The 19,212-nt window shown below is 34.0% G+C and overlaps 1 non-coding gene across 1 annotated transcript; it reads left to right on the top strand.

The window, feature by feature from the left end:
* The first annotated feature begins 13,187 nt into the window (after window positions 1–13,187).
* LOC139869533 (small nucleolar RNA R71) lies at window positions 13,188–13,294 on the top strand. Its single transcript, XR_011766142.1, has one exon. It is a non-coding gene; the product is annotated as a small nucleolar RNA R71 (small nucleolar RNA).
* Window positions 13,295–19,212: the final 5,918 nt, after the last annotated feature.

A 19,212-nucleotide genomic window follows, 5' to 3' on the forward strand; every position in this document is an offset into this window, starting at 1 on the left:
GCATTTTCACAATCTTTTGGATGTGTGAACTAAGAAAGAAAGTATAGGAATGGTGAAAATAATAGAACGGAAAAAGTTTAATTTATAATGGAAATATCTGACAGGGTAATCAAGGTAGATCACCGTATTTAATTATAGAGATCTTAATTTCCTTACTCGTCGAAGAATCAAATCTTTTAGATTTCGAAGATTTTCTTTTAAATCCCTTGAACTCCAGAAATCAACCCTATCTACATCAAAAGATATGACGAAACTTTACTTTTCACATTTCATTCTTTTGTAATAGTTTCACTCGTACTCTTCACTTAAGCGAATTGTTTTATCCATATTACTCAATGATGACAAATCTTTAATTTTCAGCTCGTATGCGTCATGAAAACACACTTATTGTCAGCCATGACGATTCCAATCAAATTTCGGGACGAAATTTCTTTAACGGGTAGGTACTGTGACGACCCGAAAATTTCTGACCAAATTTAAACTTAATCTTTATATGATTTCGACACGATAAGCAAAGTCTGTAAGGTTGAGTCTCAAAAATTTTGAACAATTTTATGAATTCATTTGACCTTCGACTATTCGCGAGGATTCACGAACCACTATCTGTAAATAAATACATATATATTTAAATATATATATAAATTTGAAATAGAAACTTATATGATTTAATTCATTTGCGTAAATAAAATAATATATGATATTACTATAAATCTATATATATATATATATATATATATATATATATATATATATATATATATATATATATATATATATATATATATGATTTAGAATTTATTTAATAAATGCCCGTAGTGCTCGTTTGTCATTTTGATAGTTATTAATCAAGTTAGAAACGAACTTATGTGATTTTAAAATAAACGGTGATCCGAAAATGGGTTTTATAAATTATAGACTTAGTAAAAATGTATTTAGGAGCTATTTGTTAAATTTTAAAACTTTTTATATTTTACTTGGGGTTGGGAGTGAATAATTAATGTAATTTTTATTTCATAATTAATGAGCAAATTTTATACCATAATGACCAAAATAAATAAATATAATTACTGTAAAAATTTGGTATTTTTCTGAGAACTTTTATCCGCCACTGATTAACAACGGAGTACGAAATCCAGTCCGTGAAAGGAATAGAAGACGACGGCTAATATATTCAAACGTTTTTAATTAAATTATAGTATTTATATTATTATATATGTTTTCCGATTCAGTGAATCGATTAGGTATGATTGAAGATATACTATGTTTGATTGCCTTTCATACTATTACAATTACTAATTGAATTACTGTTTCACACTGTTGTGATAACCAATTCATTCATTGAATGATTATTTATTATTATTATTATAATATTTACATTATAATTTATTTAATCTATATATACATACAATATGCATACGAGATATTGAAAAACCATCACTTTCTTGCTTTCTGTTTTCTTTTCAATCGAAACCCACTCCCACCATTAACTCACCAACACTCATCGTTGTATCTATAACTGCTACAATTTCTGCTCGATAACATTACCTTTGAATAACCACAAAAATAGTCTGAAGACACCACAAGGCTATTACCATCGCTATTGTAATTAACCTCCTGTTAATTGTCGAAAGTCACCAAAACAAACCACCCCCACTTCCTATTATCACTTCTTCTCCTCCATCTTTATCACCTTTCCACATCACCATCTTCATTAAACACCATCATCAAAAACATTATCTCTTCAAACAATGAACCATTGATTTACAACTTCTATTACGGCCTAAATCATTCACCACCGGGCATCCGTTTTCTTCTCACTTCTCTCTCTTCTCTCTCTCTCTTCCTACAAACCCATGTCAGCTATTCCTGTTCTCTTCTTGTTTAACCACCAAAACACCATTAACAAGCTTCTTGTTACTGCATACTGCAACTGCTACAGCTGTTTGGTTTATTCTTTCTTTCCTAATCGAAGCAAGAACCACCATCACAAGGTAATATTAAGCTGCTCAATTCCTGTTTTGTTTTCTCGAACCAAGCAAATGCTCCTGTCTCCTGTTTATTTCTCTATTTAAACCCACCATACCGCCATCACCTTGCTTGAGTTACAGTAGCAAATTGCAGTCTGTTACGGTTCCAGTTATGTACATATTCGAATAGCTATACAAAGGCTACCACATATATATATACTTCTAAACAATTAATTATTTTCTCAACTTGCAAACCCACTTGATTAATTGTGCTACGTTATCTATTGTGAGTCAAGATTATCAAACATGTAGCGACCCAACCAAATCATGTTTGATGGCGCCGACTACTTAGGTCCCGTTACATGGTCATAAGTCTTTAACATGACGTTTGACCAAAATATGTCGCATTCATTTCATAAGTAAAAGGATGTTTCAAGTTTACAAATGTAGTTCAAAAGACTAGTTACATTACAATGTTTAACGTACGAATGAAACCTATGCGACACAATTTAAAGTAGTCAAAAGATGCTCCAACTATGCATGTATACTTGACATCTAAGCAAGTATCAAAAAAGAGTGCGAAAGCATGTATCAAGTAGCGTTCAAGGACCTGAGAAAACATATAGAAAACTGTCAACGAAAACGTTGGTGAAATCATAGGTGTTTAAGTAAACGTTGCATTTGAACCACAAGATTTAATATAATATGATTATCAAAATCATTTGCATTCCAAAGTTGTTATTGTTTCGCGGGCACCCAATTATCAAACTTAACTGTTTTGCACCCTTTGCGTAGTGTTAGAACATACACTAGACCCGAAAATATATTTCATCCGCTAATGGTAGCGAACCGTCCGAATGAGGCTCGTCAATCCCATGTGATCACATAATATAAGTTCACGTTTACACCCTGCAAGTGTAACTAATGATAATTGAATTGAGGCTTTTTGTTCAAACCCGTACGTGGAATGTTCGTTTTTGTACTTGTGTTCAAAGTGTAAAAGTATGATACGTATATGTTTCTCATCCCATAGTTTAAAGCATAAAAGTTGTTTAAAAGATGGGACCTAAACAAATAGGTCGTATCAATATCGGTAAACGCGATAGGTCAAAGATGTTCAATTAGTCCTATGGCTCGTTACGACTCGATTATGTAGCATGTGAATCAAATTGTCCAAGTTTCATGCAAGACACAAGTATAGAAAAAAATTAAAAAGATTGCATAATCATTTGGTTAAGTTTGACAAAAAGTCAAACTTTGGTCGGTCAAAGTTAACGAAAAAGTCAACACGTTCGGGTCAGGTCCCGAACTATTTTTCTGAGGTTTTTATTCATATATAAGCATGTTAGAACAAGTCTCATGTGAATCAGAGGTCCATAGCGTGCCAAACATTTTTCTTATTTTGACCAAGGAGGTCAGAACCTGGACACGCCTTACGTCGCGTCGCGACATAGGCTGGCCGCGCCGCGGCACATAACGTGTGCTGGTGCCTGGTTAGTTTCAATTGTTCAAAGTCTTTTTTCGAACTTCGATCAAACACAAATCACAAACTGTAAACACATATGACACGCATTTTATATCGTTGGAAAGCTAATTTGACAAAGAACACAACTAAATACATTTCATCAACCAAAAACATCATTTGCAATAACCCACTTTCAAATATTTAATGCTCAATTAATGCTCAAGTTCATAAATGCACAAAATAGGCTTCAGGAATTAAATGCATACATATGATACGCCGTTTCGTAGGTAATCAAGCATACAATCTAACTAACCACTTACCAACCACAATTCATGGCATTCAATACATTAAATGTTCACATTCAATTCTATCAAACCCTAACCAACAACATCAAAATCACTAATCATGTTTATGAAGTTTTCTAAAATAATCTACACATCAAATTGAAGCTAGTGATATTAGGAACACATTTAATACATACATTTATAACATTTAACATCATCCACACAACCAAATCACCAAATCAAACACACCAAAGTTTATGTTCAAGCTAGTTACTTCAAATAACAAAATCGAACATATAAATCATATATTCATGTTAGACTTGAGCCATAGACACTAATTAACAACTTTGTAAGTTAAAAAACATCAAGAACACAAAATCTAGTGATTTTAGAAAGTTACCCAAACGTAATGAAATCGGTATGGAATCGAAGAGGTAGTTACAAGGATTCGAAATATGTAATTTGTTTTGCAAGACACCCGCTAGCTTGAATTTAGATGATGATTCTTTGAAATGGATAATTGAAAGAAAATGGAGAAGTAGTGAAAGAAAAGGAAAATGAAAATGAAAAAGAAAGGAGGTGGGGTTGACTAGTCAAATGCTAGTCACCTCTTTGGCTCTTTGGCGAAACTAGTCCCTCGAGTTCGGTTGCGGGTGCGTGAATTACCTAAACGAGATATTTTTAAAACGCGTATCAACGGGAGATGTTATAAACATATAAAGAAATTTAAATATTTAAACGGAAAAGTTAACGGAAAAAGGCGAGATGTTACATTACCTACTCCTTAAAAGAAATTTCATCCCGAAATTTAAGTAGGCGTAGTAGTCGTTGTTTCTTCCTCGGGATCTTGCGTTTCCAGAATCGGAAATAAGTTAGGGTATTTCTTTTGCATTTGATCTTGCCTTTCCCAAGTAAACTCGGGTCCTCTTTTGACATTCCAACGAACCTTGACAATTGGGATTCGGCTTTGTTTCAATGTCTTGACGGAGGTGTCCACAATTTCAACCGGTTCCTCCATGAAATGAAGTTTGTCATCAATAGTAAGTTTCTCGAGAGGGATGACGATATCGGGTTCGGCAAGACACTTTTTTAAGTTAGATACATGGAAGGTAGGATGAACGGAGCTCAATTGGGGCGGAAGATCTAAACGATACGCAACGGTTCCAATACGCTCCAAGATTTCGAAAGGACCAATATACCGCGGATTTAATTTCCCATGTTTTCCAAAACGAATGACACCTTTCCAAGGTGGGTCTTTTAACATGACGCAGTCACCGACTTGAAATTCAAGGTCGTTGCATCTTTTGTCGGTATAGCACTTTTGACGACTCCGGGCCGTCCGAAGCCTATCTCGGATTTGAACGATCTTCTCGGTGGTTCGTAAATGAGTTTGGGTTCGGTGATTTATACGTCACCTACTTTGGCCCAATAAAGAGGTGAACGACATTTTTGGCCTTATATCGCTTCAAAAGGTGCGGCTTTTATACTCGCGTGATAACTATTGTTGTAGGAGAATTCGGCGAGAGGTAAGTTCTTGTCCCAAGCTTTTCCAAAATCAACAACACGAGCCCGTAACATGTCCTCTAAGGTTTGAATTATGCGTTCGCTTTGCCCATCAGTTTGAGGATGATATGCGGTGCTCATGTCTAAACGCGTTCCCAACGCTTCTTGTAAAGTACGCCAAAATCTAGAAACAAAACAGCCATCTCGGTCGGAGATAATCGATAAAGGTACACCGTGTCGGGCTACGATCTCCTTGATGTAAAGTTGTGCAAGTTTCTCCATTTTGTCGGTCTACTTCATGGCGAGAAAGTGTGCGGATTTGGTGAGACGGTCAACAATAACCCAAATGGTATCATAACCGCCCGTCATTTTTGGTAGTTTGGTGATAAAATCCATTGTTATTCTTTCCCACTTCCATTGCGGGATTTCGGGTTGTTGAAGTAACCCGAACGGTCTTTGGTGTTCGGATTTAATTTTGGAACATGTCAAACACTTGGCAACATAAGTAGCTACGTCCCTTTTGATGTTCGGCCACTAATATTGTTCTTTAAGGTTATGGTACATCTTATTGGCACCGGGGTGAATCGAGTATCGTGACTTATGGGCTTCATCTAAAATAAGGCTTCGTAGGTCCCCATAATTAGGCACCCAAATCCTTCCGGCGAAATATCGGAGTCCGGTCTCCCTAATTTCGAATCGAGAGACGAGAATGTTCAAGAGCTTGTGTGAAACATTTTCATCCTTGAGAGCCTCATCTTGGGCTACTCGAATTTGGCTATTAAGGTTGGTGTGGATGGTGATGTTTAAGGCTCGGACACGAAGAGGCACCGCTCTTTCTTTTCGACTCAAGGCATCGGCTACTACATTTGCCTTTCCGGGATGGTAACGAAGCTCGCAATCGTAATCGTTCAAAGTTTCAATCCACCTTCGTTGTCTCATGTTTAGTTGCTTTTGATCAAAGATGTGTTGGAGGCTTTTGTGATCGGTGAAGATAGTACTCTTGGTTCCATAAAGATAGTGTCTCCACATTTTAAGTGCGAAGACAACGGCTCCGAGTTCGAGATCATGTGTCGTGTAGTTTCGTTCATGAATTTTGAGTTGTCGAGAAGCATAAGAAATGACTTTCGTTCGTTGCATCAACACACACCCAAAACCATGTTTCGAGGCGTCGCAATACACAACAAAATCATCGTTGCCTTCAGGAAGTGACAAGATAGGAGCGGTGGTTAGCTTCGTTTTCAAGATTTTAAATATTCTTGTTCGGTTGCCCAAACGAATTTTCTTCCCTTATGAGTTAACGCGGTTAGAGGACGAGAAACCAAAGAGGAATCTTTGATGAATCTACGATACTATCCGACGAGACCCAAGAATTGACGAATGTGAGTAGGAGTAGTAGGAGTCTCCCATTTACTAATGGCTTCGTTTTTTGATGGATCGACTTTAATACCTTGGTCACTTACAACATGACCAAGAAATTGAACTTCCTTTAACCAAAATTCACACTTGGAGAATTTGGCATAGAGTCGTTCTTGTCTTAAAAGTTCAAGCACTAGTCAGAGATGTTCCTCGTGTTCTTCTTCATTTTTAGAATAAACCAAAATATCATCGATGAACACGATAACGAATTTGTCAAGATACGGTTTACACACGCGGTTCATAAGATCCATGAACATCGTCGGTGTGTTAGTGAGACCAAATGGCATGACAAGGAATTCATAACTACCATAACGAGTTCGAAAAGCGGTTTTGGAGACATCTTCCCCCTTAACCCTTAATTGATGATAACTGTTGTTATGCGACGTGTATATGAAATAGCTTATATTATACTAGGAAAAACTATTAAATACGATACAATTTTACACAAGATATTTATTTATTTATAGAATGGATATACTTAAACCTTGCTACAACACTTATAGGCAGTGTACCTAATCGTACAGTAGTGTAGTTTTTAGTAAGTCCGGTTCGTCCACAGGGAATCTTTTAAACAAAGCTTAACGATATATTAGTTTTAATTTATAAAAATACAAATATATATATAAGTTGTATTATTATTATAAAAAGGGGGGTTTTACCGTTTAATGACCGGTTTGTCGATTTTAAAAACTTTAGTCGCAGTTAAAACCTAATGTAAAATATTAAAATAAATACAACTTAATTTAAAGCGTAAAGTAAATAACGATAATGAAATTGCGATAAATAAAAGTGCGATAAAATAAACTTGCGATAATTAAAAAGTACGATAATTAAAAGTGCAATTAAATACAAAAACAATAAATAAAAGTGCAATAATTAGAAGTGCAATTAAATATAAAATAAAGGAAATTAAATATGAAATAAAAGAATTATGCTTATTTAAACTTCCGTAATCATGATGTTTGACGCGTTGATTTTAGTTTTATGCCCATGGGTTAATTGTCCTTTGTCCTGAATTATTTAATATGTCCGTCTAGTTTTTGTCCATAACAGTCCATCAGTCATAAATATAAAGTGCGAGTATCCTCGTCAAATTATCCTTATACCCGAAGTCAAATATTCCAACTAATTGGGGACTTAAACTGTAACAATATTTTAATACTTTGTTTAATAATTACACCAGGATATCGACTGCGTGTAACCCAAGGTTTTAATACTTTGTTAACAATTACACCAAGTGTCCTTGTATATAATTTCACCCCTGTTTTAATAATTCTAGTGGCTATTAATCCATTCCCGTGTCCGGATAAATGAACGATTATTCGTACATATAAATACCCCGCCCATCGTGTCCGATCGAGTGTATATGGTTATTTATAGGGACGTCCAATTGTAAATCTTTATATTAAAATTAACAAACTATCATTTAGTTAAACAAATATAAAGCCCATTAATAGCCCATAGTCTAATTTCCACAAGTGTCGTTCTTTTGTCCAAACCCCAATTATGGTACAAAGCCCAATTACCCAAATTTATATATTTTTAGCCCAACATCATGATTACTTCAGATTAAATAAGCATAATAATAACTTAGCTACGAGACATTAAATTAAAAAGGTTGAACATAACTTACAATGATTAAAAATAACGTAGCTTTACACGGACAGAATTTTGACTTACACCCTTACAACATTCGCTAACATACCCTTATTATTAGGATTTAAAATTAAAATTAAAATTAAAATTAAAATATATATATATACGTTTACATATATAGAGAGAGAGATGATATATGATATTTAAAACGATCAAAATGCGTTTCCTTTTATAGGCAGATTTGGTATTGAGTGCTCCGCGAGTCGCGGTGAATTTACCCTTCAAACTCCGCGAGTCGCGGAGTTTGAATTTCCAGCTCACTCCAATTTGGATCTTAGCTTTGCCGACGGATTTTAATAATATAAATATAATATAAATATAATATAAATATATAATTTATATAATTAATTATATATTATATTATATTTATATACATAATTAATTTGTAACTTTCGGTCCGTTGCGTCGTGCGTTGAGAGTTGACTCATGTCCTGGTTCCGGATTTTTGAACGTCCTTGCGTACAATTTAATATCTTGTAGTTTGCGTTTTGAATCTTGTACTCTTGTAATTTTTAGACGTTTCTTATCAATAATTGGAACCACTTTGATTGTACTTTGTACTTTTGAGCTTTTTGGTCGTTTGCGTCTTTAATTCGTCGAATCTGTCTTTTGTCTTCACCTTTTATTATTTAAACGAATATCACTTGTAAATAGCACAATTGCAACTAAAAGCTTGTCTTTCTTGAGGGATAATGCTATGAAATATATGTTCGTTTTTAGCATTATCAAATATTCCCACACTTGGGTGTTGCTTGTCCTCAAGCAATATAGTCTTGAAATACTAGAATCACTTCTTTATTCTTCACACTTTGTACATCAGTGATTTCTTTACGGCGGTATAAACAATGGTAGTAACGATGTGGTTTACAGTCCCACATGACTATAAAATTTAGATCCTTTAAGGAAATTGGATCTTTATGAAAACATTTGATCTTTTGAAAATTAAATCTAGCTTTTACCCTAGATAAGTTTTCCGGAATAACCCTTCACCGGTGTTTGCAAATTCTTTTTATGGGTTTGGTGGGTTTCAGATTTGAAAATTTTAGCTCAAAACTTATGGTTTTGTGTCACCTACTTGCTAACCTTGTATTGGGAAAGCAACACATCCAGTATACTTGCTCCGTATATTACCTTTCGGTAAACTACCGTCCGGTTGTAAAGGAAAGCGTTGAACAAGCAACTATTAAGGCAATGTCCCCTGACATTCTTTTAATTATGGTCTATAACGTATCGGATGCAATTACTATCCTTGGTAGGAGCAATAGTAAAGCTCACCCTTATAATTTTTCGGTCTGGCACAAGGTCCTGTCTTTGACCATGCTATGCAACCACCGTTCCTACGGTTGACACCCGAATTGGTTCAGGTGACCTAATGAATTCCAGTTGAATTCCTAGGATTTTACGTTCAATGGTAATGAACGCATTGAAAATGGGTTTTCAGAAAACAAATCGGTTTTAATTTTTTTATCAAAATATTTTCTCGTTCAAGCTCGAGTTTAGATATCATTGAATTCCATGAGTTTGTAATTCTCAATCTTTAAGGTCAATCTCAAGGATTGAGTAATATCAGTCTTAAAAGCTGATTTTTGATCTTTTAAGGAGATTATCCTTTCTGGAGATCTGATTCATTAGTCTTATCAAGCTAATTTGCACGGTGCCCCCCCATTGTACGAGATAAATTCTTCTCATGGTTAGGATAAATCTGACCACTTGGCGACCCTGTTTGATGCTGAGGTCCGTGGATTTCCTGCTGATTTTAGAGATGACTTTTCTAGATTTTTCGTCAACCTACAGCTGGTCTGGACCACAACTTCATGACCTAAATCAAGAAGCGCGTGTCTTTTTCAGAAGACTTTACTTCCTTTTAATGATGGAATTGATTCATCGTGTAGATCCATCTATTCTTTCAAAAGTATTACAATAAATCGGGTAAAACTGATTATTTTCGTCCAAAACAAAAGTATTTTCAATTATTTGTACAAAAATATGTGATATATGTTTTGAATAACTTGGTAAAAATTTCCCACACTTGGCTTTTATTTTCCTTTCTTTGCCTTTTTATTTTCCTCTATTCCATTTTAAATGAATTCTAACATTTTAGTTTGTTTCTCAATTTATGTCCTTTCCGAGGTAACAATAATTTCGGTGTTAACACCTAGTTTTATCGTTCATAAATATGCATAAACATGATTTTGAATTCATTTAGTTGAAAATTTTTCAGATTTTCACAAAATTTGGCAATTAAACCAAGTGTAAACCCGAGAGAATTTATAACCCTTCCCCACACTTGAGATCTTGCAATGCCCTCATTTGCAAGAAATCAGTAAAAAATTAAATTCATGAGGGTGAATAGTGTAGAAAAATGATTAAAAATACCGAGTTTGCAAACATATTGTTGTTATTTTACATTTGATATTTTGCGTCTTGTCGTCAAAATCAGTAGCTTTTGCTGAACTTAATGACAGTCTTTGAAAGTGCGCTGTTTTACCCTGTTGTATATATGATAAAATACAAACATATATATACATATTTTTGAAGTTTGGTATATAACTCTACGTTCAAAAATTTATAAAATATAATATTTTTGGCGTACTTTAGATCAATAATATTAAAAATAACGATAACAAAATTTGTCGTCCCGCCCTCGGGTAAAGTAATTTCGGTTCAACGACCTAATCTTCAACTCACGATGAATTTTAGAAATCATTTTTTAAACTTAATGAAATAAAGTAAATTTTTTTTTTTATATCACACAAAACTTAAATTTAAAAAGCATATTAAATTCATATAAAACCTACAAAACAAAAAATTCAGAATGGGGGGAGAAAACTAGTTCTTTAGTGTCTGCTAGTGGAAAAGACCAATCGGATTCCATTCTCGGAACTACACGAGAACAGAACAACTAACTCCAAACAGCATTTTCTTTTTAGAACATTTGAATCTCCCCACACTTAGGTAGCTGTGGTGTCGAAATTGTGATTAACTTCATCGTCAATTTCTCTTGGACCATAATCAACTTGCATATCTGTGACTTTTGCTTTAAGCCAGTGACCAGCTTCTTCCGTAATATCCACAAATTCAACTAGTTTCGCCTTTTCTTTAGGCGACAGATTGGATACTAACCGATTACATAACTTAAAGTTCCCCTTACTTCTAGCATCAATAACCCGTTTAAAAAGTTTCTTCATTGAACTGTTAATAACAGGGTCATTTAATTTTGTATCAACAAAGGGGTTCTTTATTATCAAGTTATCATTAGGTGTTACTTCATTTCCCCCACACTTAGGCGTTTCATTATTGCTAAGCACTACCGTTGGAGTTGGTAAAACAACATGGTTCTTACCAATCGTTTTTGCTGGTTCAATGGTTTTGGTTGGTGGAGATTTAGACTTTCGAATCATAAAGGTAACCGATTTGTTACCATCACTAAGTGTCATTCTACCTTTTCTTACATCAAATAATGCCCCGGTGGACGCTAAGAATGGTCGACCTAAAATTAGAGGAACGTTTGATTCCTCCTCTGTGTTAATGACAATAAATTCGACTAGAAAGGTTAAATTACCTACTTGAACGGGTAGGTTGTCAGCAATTCCAACTGGGTGTTTAATGGTTTGATCAAGGAGTCGAACACTCATATATGTTGGAGTTAACTCACCTACACCTAATCTCTTATATAATGAAAAAGGCATAACACTCACACTCGCACCTAAATCTGCTAGTGCATCATACATGACACAATCACTAAGTAGACAAGGAACAATAAATTCACCCGGATCACCAACCCTAGGTGGAGGTTTTGGTGGAACTGTCTTCACCGGGTTTATATTTACGGCTTTTGTTTCTTGTACTTTCTTATTCTTTTTCTTCTTCTTCTTTCCAGATGTATCACAATCTTTATTACCTATCACTTGCTCATACTCAACTTCTTTTCTTGGAAACGGGATGGGTGGTTTGTATGGTGTCACCACTGGCTCTACATACTCGGGTGGTGGTGGAGGTGATGTAACTTCTTCATTGTTACTCACATCGAAAACCTTCCCAGTTTCTGGAGCTGGTTTTTCAGAATTCGTTGACACCATATTAACATTCTCATTCCGAGGATTTACTTCAGTATTACTCAGTAGCTTTCCTTGTTCCCTCTCACTCATCATGCTAGCAAGAGTACCTACATGTTTTTCTAGATTCAAAATGGAAGCTTGTTGAGTTCTTAATGACTGATCAAACCTCTCATTCGTTTGGGTTTGAGATGTAATAAATTGTGTTTGAGATTCCATTAGCTTTGCCATCATTTCTTCCAGATTTGGCTTTTTCTCTTCGGTTTGTTGTGGTGGTTTATACAAGCCAGGTCTTTGTTGATTGAAAGTGTTGTTTTGAGTTGGTTGGTTATTCGGACCTTGTTGGTTGTACGAGTTGTTGTTGGGTCCATTTGGATTGTAAAGAATGTTTTGATTTCGATTGAAGTTTAGCTTTGGCGGTTGATAATTATTTTGATAATTATTTCCCAGCCTTTGATTCATATAGGAAATATTCTCTCGTTGTTCCATCATTGGTTCAATGTGACAATCTTTCGTTAAGTGTGATCCACCGCATTGCTCACAACTGATTCGTATTGCGTGAATATCTTTATTCATCTTTTCCATTCGTCTTTCGAAAGCATCTATTTTTGCGGAAACGGAATCAAAGTCATGGCTAGAATCGGCTCTAGCCGCTTTAGATGATCGAAAGATATATTTTTCTTGGTGCCACTCATGTGAGTGGGAAGCCGTGTTATCAATGATTTTGTAAGCTTCAGTTGCGGTTTTCTTCATAATGGAACCACCGGCTGCTATGTCGATGTCTTTTCGTGTAGCAACGTTGACACCTTGGTAGAATATTTGTACTATTTGATAAGTGTCTAAACCATGTTGAGGACATCCTCTCAACATCCTTCCGAATCTTGTCCACGCCTCATATAATGTTTCATTTGGCTTTTGCGTGAACGTAACAATTTCTCCTTGAAGTCTTACGGCTTTGGATGCCGGAAAGAATTGTTTAAGAAATTTTTCAACCAACACATCCCATGTATCAATCGCCCCTTCAGGTAATGATTCTAACCAATCTTTGGCTTCTCCCTTTAAAGTCCAGGGAAACAACATGAGATAGATCTGTTCATCCTCAACTTCTCTAATCTTAAATAGAGTACAAATCCTATTAAAGGTTCGAAGATGTTCGTTGGGATCTTCTTTTGGCGTACCACTATATTGACACTGATTAGTTACCATGTGTAGGATTTGTCCTTTGATTTCATAATCTGGTGCATTAATGTCTGGCTTAGTAATGGCGTGAGCTTGGCCCGTGCGTGTAGCTTTCATTCGATCTTCCATACTTAAAGGTTCCAGATTCTCCATTATTGAATTTGTTGAATCTGAATCACTAGAGGATTCTGATTTAATGGTTCGTTCCTCAACAATCTCTGTTTGAATGATTGGTGGTTCCGGAGGAAAAATTAATGGTTCAAGATCTATGAATCGTCCCTGAATATTCTCCGGATTCTCAATTGTGAGGTCTGTTCAAAAAATGGATTATCGAAAATTTGAATTGGAGTACTTGGTCGACTGGATGACGATTCTAAAGGAAAATCAACGGCGACAATATTTACTAGATGTCTTGATCTGTTTACAGGTGGTGAACGTACAAAAGGTGGTGAACGTCTTGCTCGGTGCATTCACTGAATATCCTATTAGTTTTTTAAAAGGAAAGAAAAATTATATAAGTTATCCAATTAATAGACTTTTCTGATTTTGCCCATGTTTCGAATAGCCAAAAGATGCAGCAGAGGGGCAGGATTCGTTTGGTCTCAATATAATTGAGTACTGTTTGGCTCCAATAACCCGGTCCACGTACAAATCCAACTATTACTACGAACCAGAAAATTTTGATGTCTATCAATTTAACCACTTAAAATAAATTTTCGTAATTTAAAGAAATTTAGATAAGAAATAGAATAAAAATATATGTCCTAAAAACTAGAATGGCGAGAAATAAGAAAGAAAAAGAGCGCGTCGAAAAAGGTCGAAAAAGAAAAGGGTTGAAAAAAAAAGCGTCGAAAAATAAGAAAGAAAAAGAGTGACTATAAAACTTTAAAACACTCGACTAACCCAACCTTATTATTATCACTAACTTAAAATTAAAATTGCAAATTGAGATTACTAATTGGAGTGATAATTGATACATAGGTAAAAGGCGTCGAAAAATAAAAATAAGAAAGTAGTGCGTCGAAACTTAAGAAGGAACTAAAAACTAAAAATTAAAAGTTGCGTCTAAAAATATTAAAGCTTACAAGTAAAAGTATTTCCCAAATGGCAATATCTTTCAAAAAATACTAAAACTTAGATAGGCGTCGCAAAATTCTAAAGCACCTAAATCTTAGTCTAAAGAGAAAGCACTTAAGGGATTTTACGGCAAAACCTAAAAATCTAGAAGTAAAAAATAAGCTACGGCAAAATACTAGAACTTAAAACTAAAAATGAGCGAAAAATACAAAAATTACGCTAAAAACGAATAAAAAGGGACAAAATATAAAAATAAACTAAAAGTTGTAAAAAAAATACAATTTTTATAAAAATATTATTTTTATATTATTTATTTTATAAAACTATTAATTTTATAAACTAATTAAACTAATTAGACTTAAAATACAAATTAAATAAACAAAACTAAATTAATTAATTATTTAAAATACTAACCCTAATTAGGGTTTTAATTAAATAATAATAATTACACCGTAATTAATGCAGAATAGGATTTCTGTTCGTGTCAGGGTGGCTCCGCGAGTCGCGGTGATACGTACCAGAAAAACTCCGCGAGTCGCGAAGGTTAAAATTTTAAATGCACAAGTTTCGTTCGACAAGTTCTGTAGTTTTTTTAAATTATATTTTATATATTTTTCTGTTTTTAATAATTATATTTTTATAAAACTTATATAGAAATACTTTATAATTTTATAAATAAAAATCTTAAAAATAGATTTATATATATATTTTTTTTCGGTTTTTAAATTTTTAAATTTTTTAATATTTAAAATGTATTTTTACAAAAACTAAATAAAACTTAATAAAAATCTCTTTTTTTTTATGTGTCGTTTCGCTTCGGCGTTCCCCGGCAGCGGCGCCAAAAATACTTGTTGTTATGCGAGGTGTATATGAAATAGCTTATATTTTACTAGAAAAAACTATTAAATACGATACAATTTTACACAAGATATTTATTTATTTATAGAATGGATATACTTAAACCTTGCTACAACACTTATAGGCAGTGTACCTAATCGTACAGTAGTGTAGTTTTTAGTAAGTCCGGTTCGTCCACAGGGAATCTTTTAAACAAAGCTTAACACTATATTAGTTTTAATTTATAAAAATACAAATATATATAAGTAATATTATTATTATAAAAAGGGGGGTTTTACGGTTTAATGACCGGTTTGTCGATTTTAAAAACTTTAGTCGCAGTTAAAACCTAATGTAAAATATTAAAATAAATACAACTTAATTTAAAGCATAAAATAAATACAACTCATGGCGTGGCACACGACGAGGAGGCATTGTTCCTTCAAAACACAAGAATACTGTTGATTAGTATTTTTAATAATACTAACCATGATATGGAATAAGCATAGAGAGAAATTTTCCTTGACTCGCCTTAAATTCTTTATGCCATAATGTCAGAACGTTCATATGAGTCACCGTAATATAATCCCGGAAATTATATTACCCTAATTCACATGTGCATTCGACATTATTTCACTAAGTCAAGATGGCGTGTCAATTAAATTAAACGACATGAGATTAAGATGAAATAAGAGTAGATATGAGTAGAAACATTTGTGTATAAATGCACAAGTAGTCAAGTAATTCCTACTTTAAGTCTATATGCCGGTTGTAGTCTAGACTCACTAATGTACCCTATGACTCGGGGTTGACACCAATGAACTCTAAATCCCTACAACCAACGCTCTGATACCATCTGTAGCGACCCGACCAAATCATGTTTGACGGCGCCGACTACTTAGGTCCCGTTACGTGGTCATAAGTCTTTAACATGACGTTTGACCAAAATATGTTGCATTCATTTCATAAGTAAAAGGATGTTTCAAGTTTACAAATGTAGTTTAAAAGACTAGTTACATTACAATGTTTAACGTACGAATGAAACCTATGCGACACAATTTAAAGTAGTCAAAAGACGCTCCAACTATGCATGTATACTCGACATCCAAGCAAGTATCAAAAAAGAGTGCGGAAGCATGTATCAAGTAGCATTCAAGGACCTGAGAAAACATATAGAAAACTGTCAACGAAAACGTTGGTGAAATCATAGTTGTTTTAGTAAACGTTTGTGATGACCCGAAAATTTCGACTAAATTTAAACTTAATCTTTGTATGATTAACATTTCCGACACGATAAGCAAAGTCTGTAAAACTGAATCTCAAAATTTTTGAATTACTTTTATATATTTAAATACCCTTCGGTTGTTTTCGACGATTCGCGAACAATTATATGTAAATAGATACATATATACTATAACATGAAAAGGTAACAATGTATTAATTGTTTGATACCGTACATTAAACTTATTGGTTTAAATATCTATTTGAATGTATATGATAAGTTAAAATATTTATTATTAAAATTTATTTATAAATAACTTCCAATGTGTATTTAAAAACTGATTTATGTATATTAAAAAGATATATACATATATATAATAAACGATAGTAACATTCGTTTATTGATTCAATTGATATTTAGATAAGTTAACTAAAGCGTTTAAGATGAACTAGTTAAACACTAATTTGTTACAGTGTTTTCAAATTGCCACATTACTCAAAATGCTACAGTGTTTTCAAAAATCACTATTTGCTACAGTGAAATTGACTTGCTACAGTGAATTGCTACAGTAAAATCATTTGCATTCCAAAGTTGTTATTGTTTCGCGGGTACCCAATTATCAAACTTAACTGTTTTGCACCCTTTGTATAGTGTTAGAACATACACTAGACCCGAAAATATATTTCATCCGCTAACGGTAGCGAACCGTCTGAATGAGGCTCGTCAAGCCCATGTGATCACATAATATAAGTTCACGTTTACACCCTGCAAGTGTAACTAATGATAATTGAATTAAGGCTTTTTGTTCAAACCCGTACGTGGAATGTTCGTTTTCGTACTTGTGTTCAAAGTGTAAAAGTATGATACGTATATGTTTCTCATCCCATAGTTTAAAGCATAAAAGTTGTTTGAAATATGGGACTATGATATCACCTTGAGTGCACGTATGAAAAGTACTTCACAAAGTAACGTGTGCAAGAATAATGCTAGTCTTGACCTAAACATATAGGTCGTATCAATATCGGTAAACGCGATAGGTCAAAGATGTTCAATTAGTCCTATGGCTCGTTACGACTCGATTATGTAGCATGTGAATCAAATTGTCCAAGTTTCATGCAAGACACAAGTATAGAAACAAATAAGAAAGATTGCATAATCATTTGGTTAAGTTTGACAAAAAGTCAAACTTTGGTCGGTCAAAGTCAACGAAAAAGTCAACACGTTCGGGTCGGGTCCCGAACTATTTTTCTGAGGTTTTTATTCATATATAAGCATTTTAGAACAAGTCTCATGTGAATCGGAGGTCCATAGCGTGCCAAACATTTTTCTTATTTTGACCAAGGAGGTCAGAACCTGGATACGCCTTATGTCGCGCCGCGACATAGGCTGGCCGCGCCGCGGCACATAACGTGTGCTGGTACCTGGTTAGTTTCAATTGTTCAAGTCTTTTTCCGAACTTCGATCAAACACAAATCACAAACTGTAAACACTTATGACACTCATTTTATATCGTTGGAAAGCTAATTTGTCAAAGAACACAACTAAACACATTTCATCAACCAAAAACATCATTTGCAATAACCGACTTTCAAACATTTAATGCTCAATTAATGCTCAAGTTCATAAATGCACAAAATAGGATTCGGGAATTAAATGCATACATATGACACGCCGTTTCGTAAGTAATCAAGCATACAATCTAAGTAACCACTTACCAACCACAATTCATGGCATTCGATACATTAAATGTTCACATTCAATTCTATCAAACCCTAACCAACAACATCAAAATCACTAATCATGTTTATGAAGTTTTCTAAAATAACCTACACATCAAATTGAAGCTAGTGATGTTATGAACACTTTTAATACATGCATTTATAACATTTAACATTATCCACACAACCAAATCACCAAATCAAACACACCAAAGTTTATGTTCAAGCTAGTTACTTCAAATAACAAAATCGAACATATAAATCATATATTCATGTTAGACTTGAGCCATAGACACTAATTAACAACTTTGTAAGTTAAAAAACATCAAGAACACAAAATCTAGTGATTTTAGAAAGTTACCCAAACGTAATGAAATCGGTATGGAATCGAAGAGGAAGTTGCAAGGATTCCAAATATGTAATTTGTTTTGCAAGACACCCGCTAGCTTGGATTTAGATGATGATTCTTTGAAATGGATAATTGAAAGAAAATGGAGAAGTAGTGAAAGAAAAGGAAAAATGAAAATGAAAAAGAAAGGAGGTGGGGTTGACTAGTCAAATGTTAGTCACCTCTTTGGCTCTTTGGCGAAACTAGTCCCTCGAGTTCGGTTGCGGGTGCGTTAATTACCTAAACGAGATATTTTTAAAACGCGTATCAACGGGAGATGTTATAAACATATAATGGAATTTAAATAGTTAAACGGAAAAGTAAACGGAAAAAGGCGGGATGTTACAAAACACATATGTCCACTAGGGATTAAAGGTAGATGAATGATGAATTGATCTGCTACTGCTACTACTATATTTTTTTTTCAACCAAATACTCAATCACC

This window comes from Rutidosis leptorrhynchoides, chromosome 9, assembly GCF_046630445.1.
Source record: "Rutidosis leptorrhynchoides isolate AG116_Rl617_1_P2 chromosome 9, CSIRO_AGI_Rlap_v1, whole genome shotgun sequence".
Classification (NCBI taxonomy): Eukaryota; Viridiplantae; Streptophyta; class Magnoliopsida; order Asterales; family Asteraceae; genus Rutidosis; species Rutidosis leptorrhynchoides.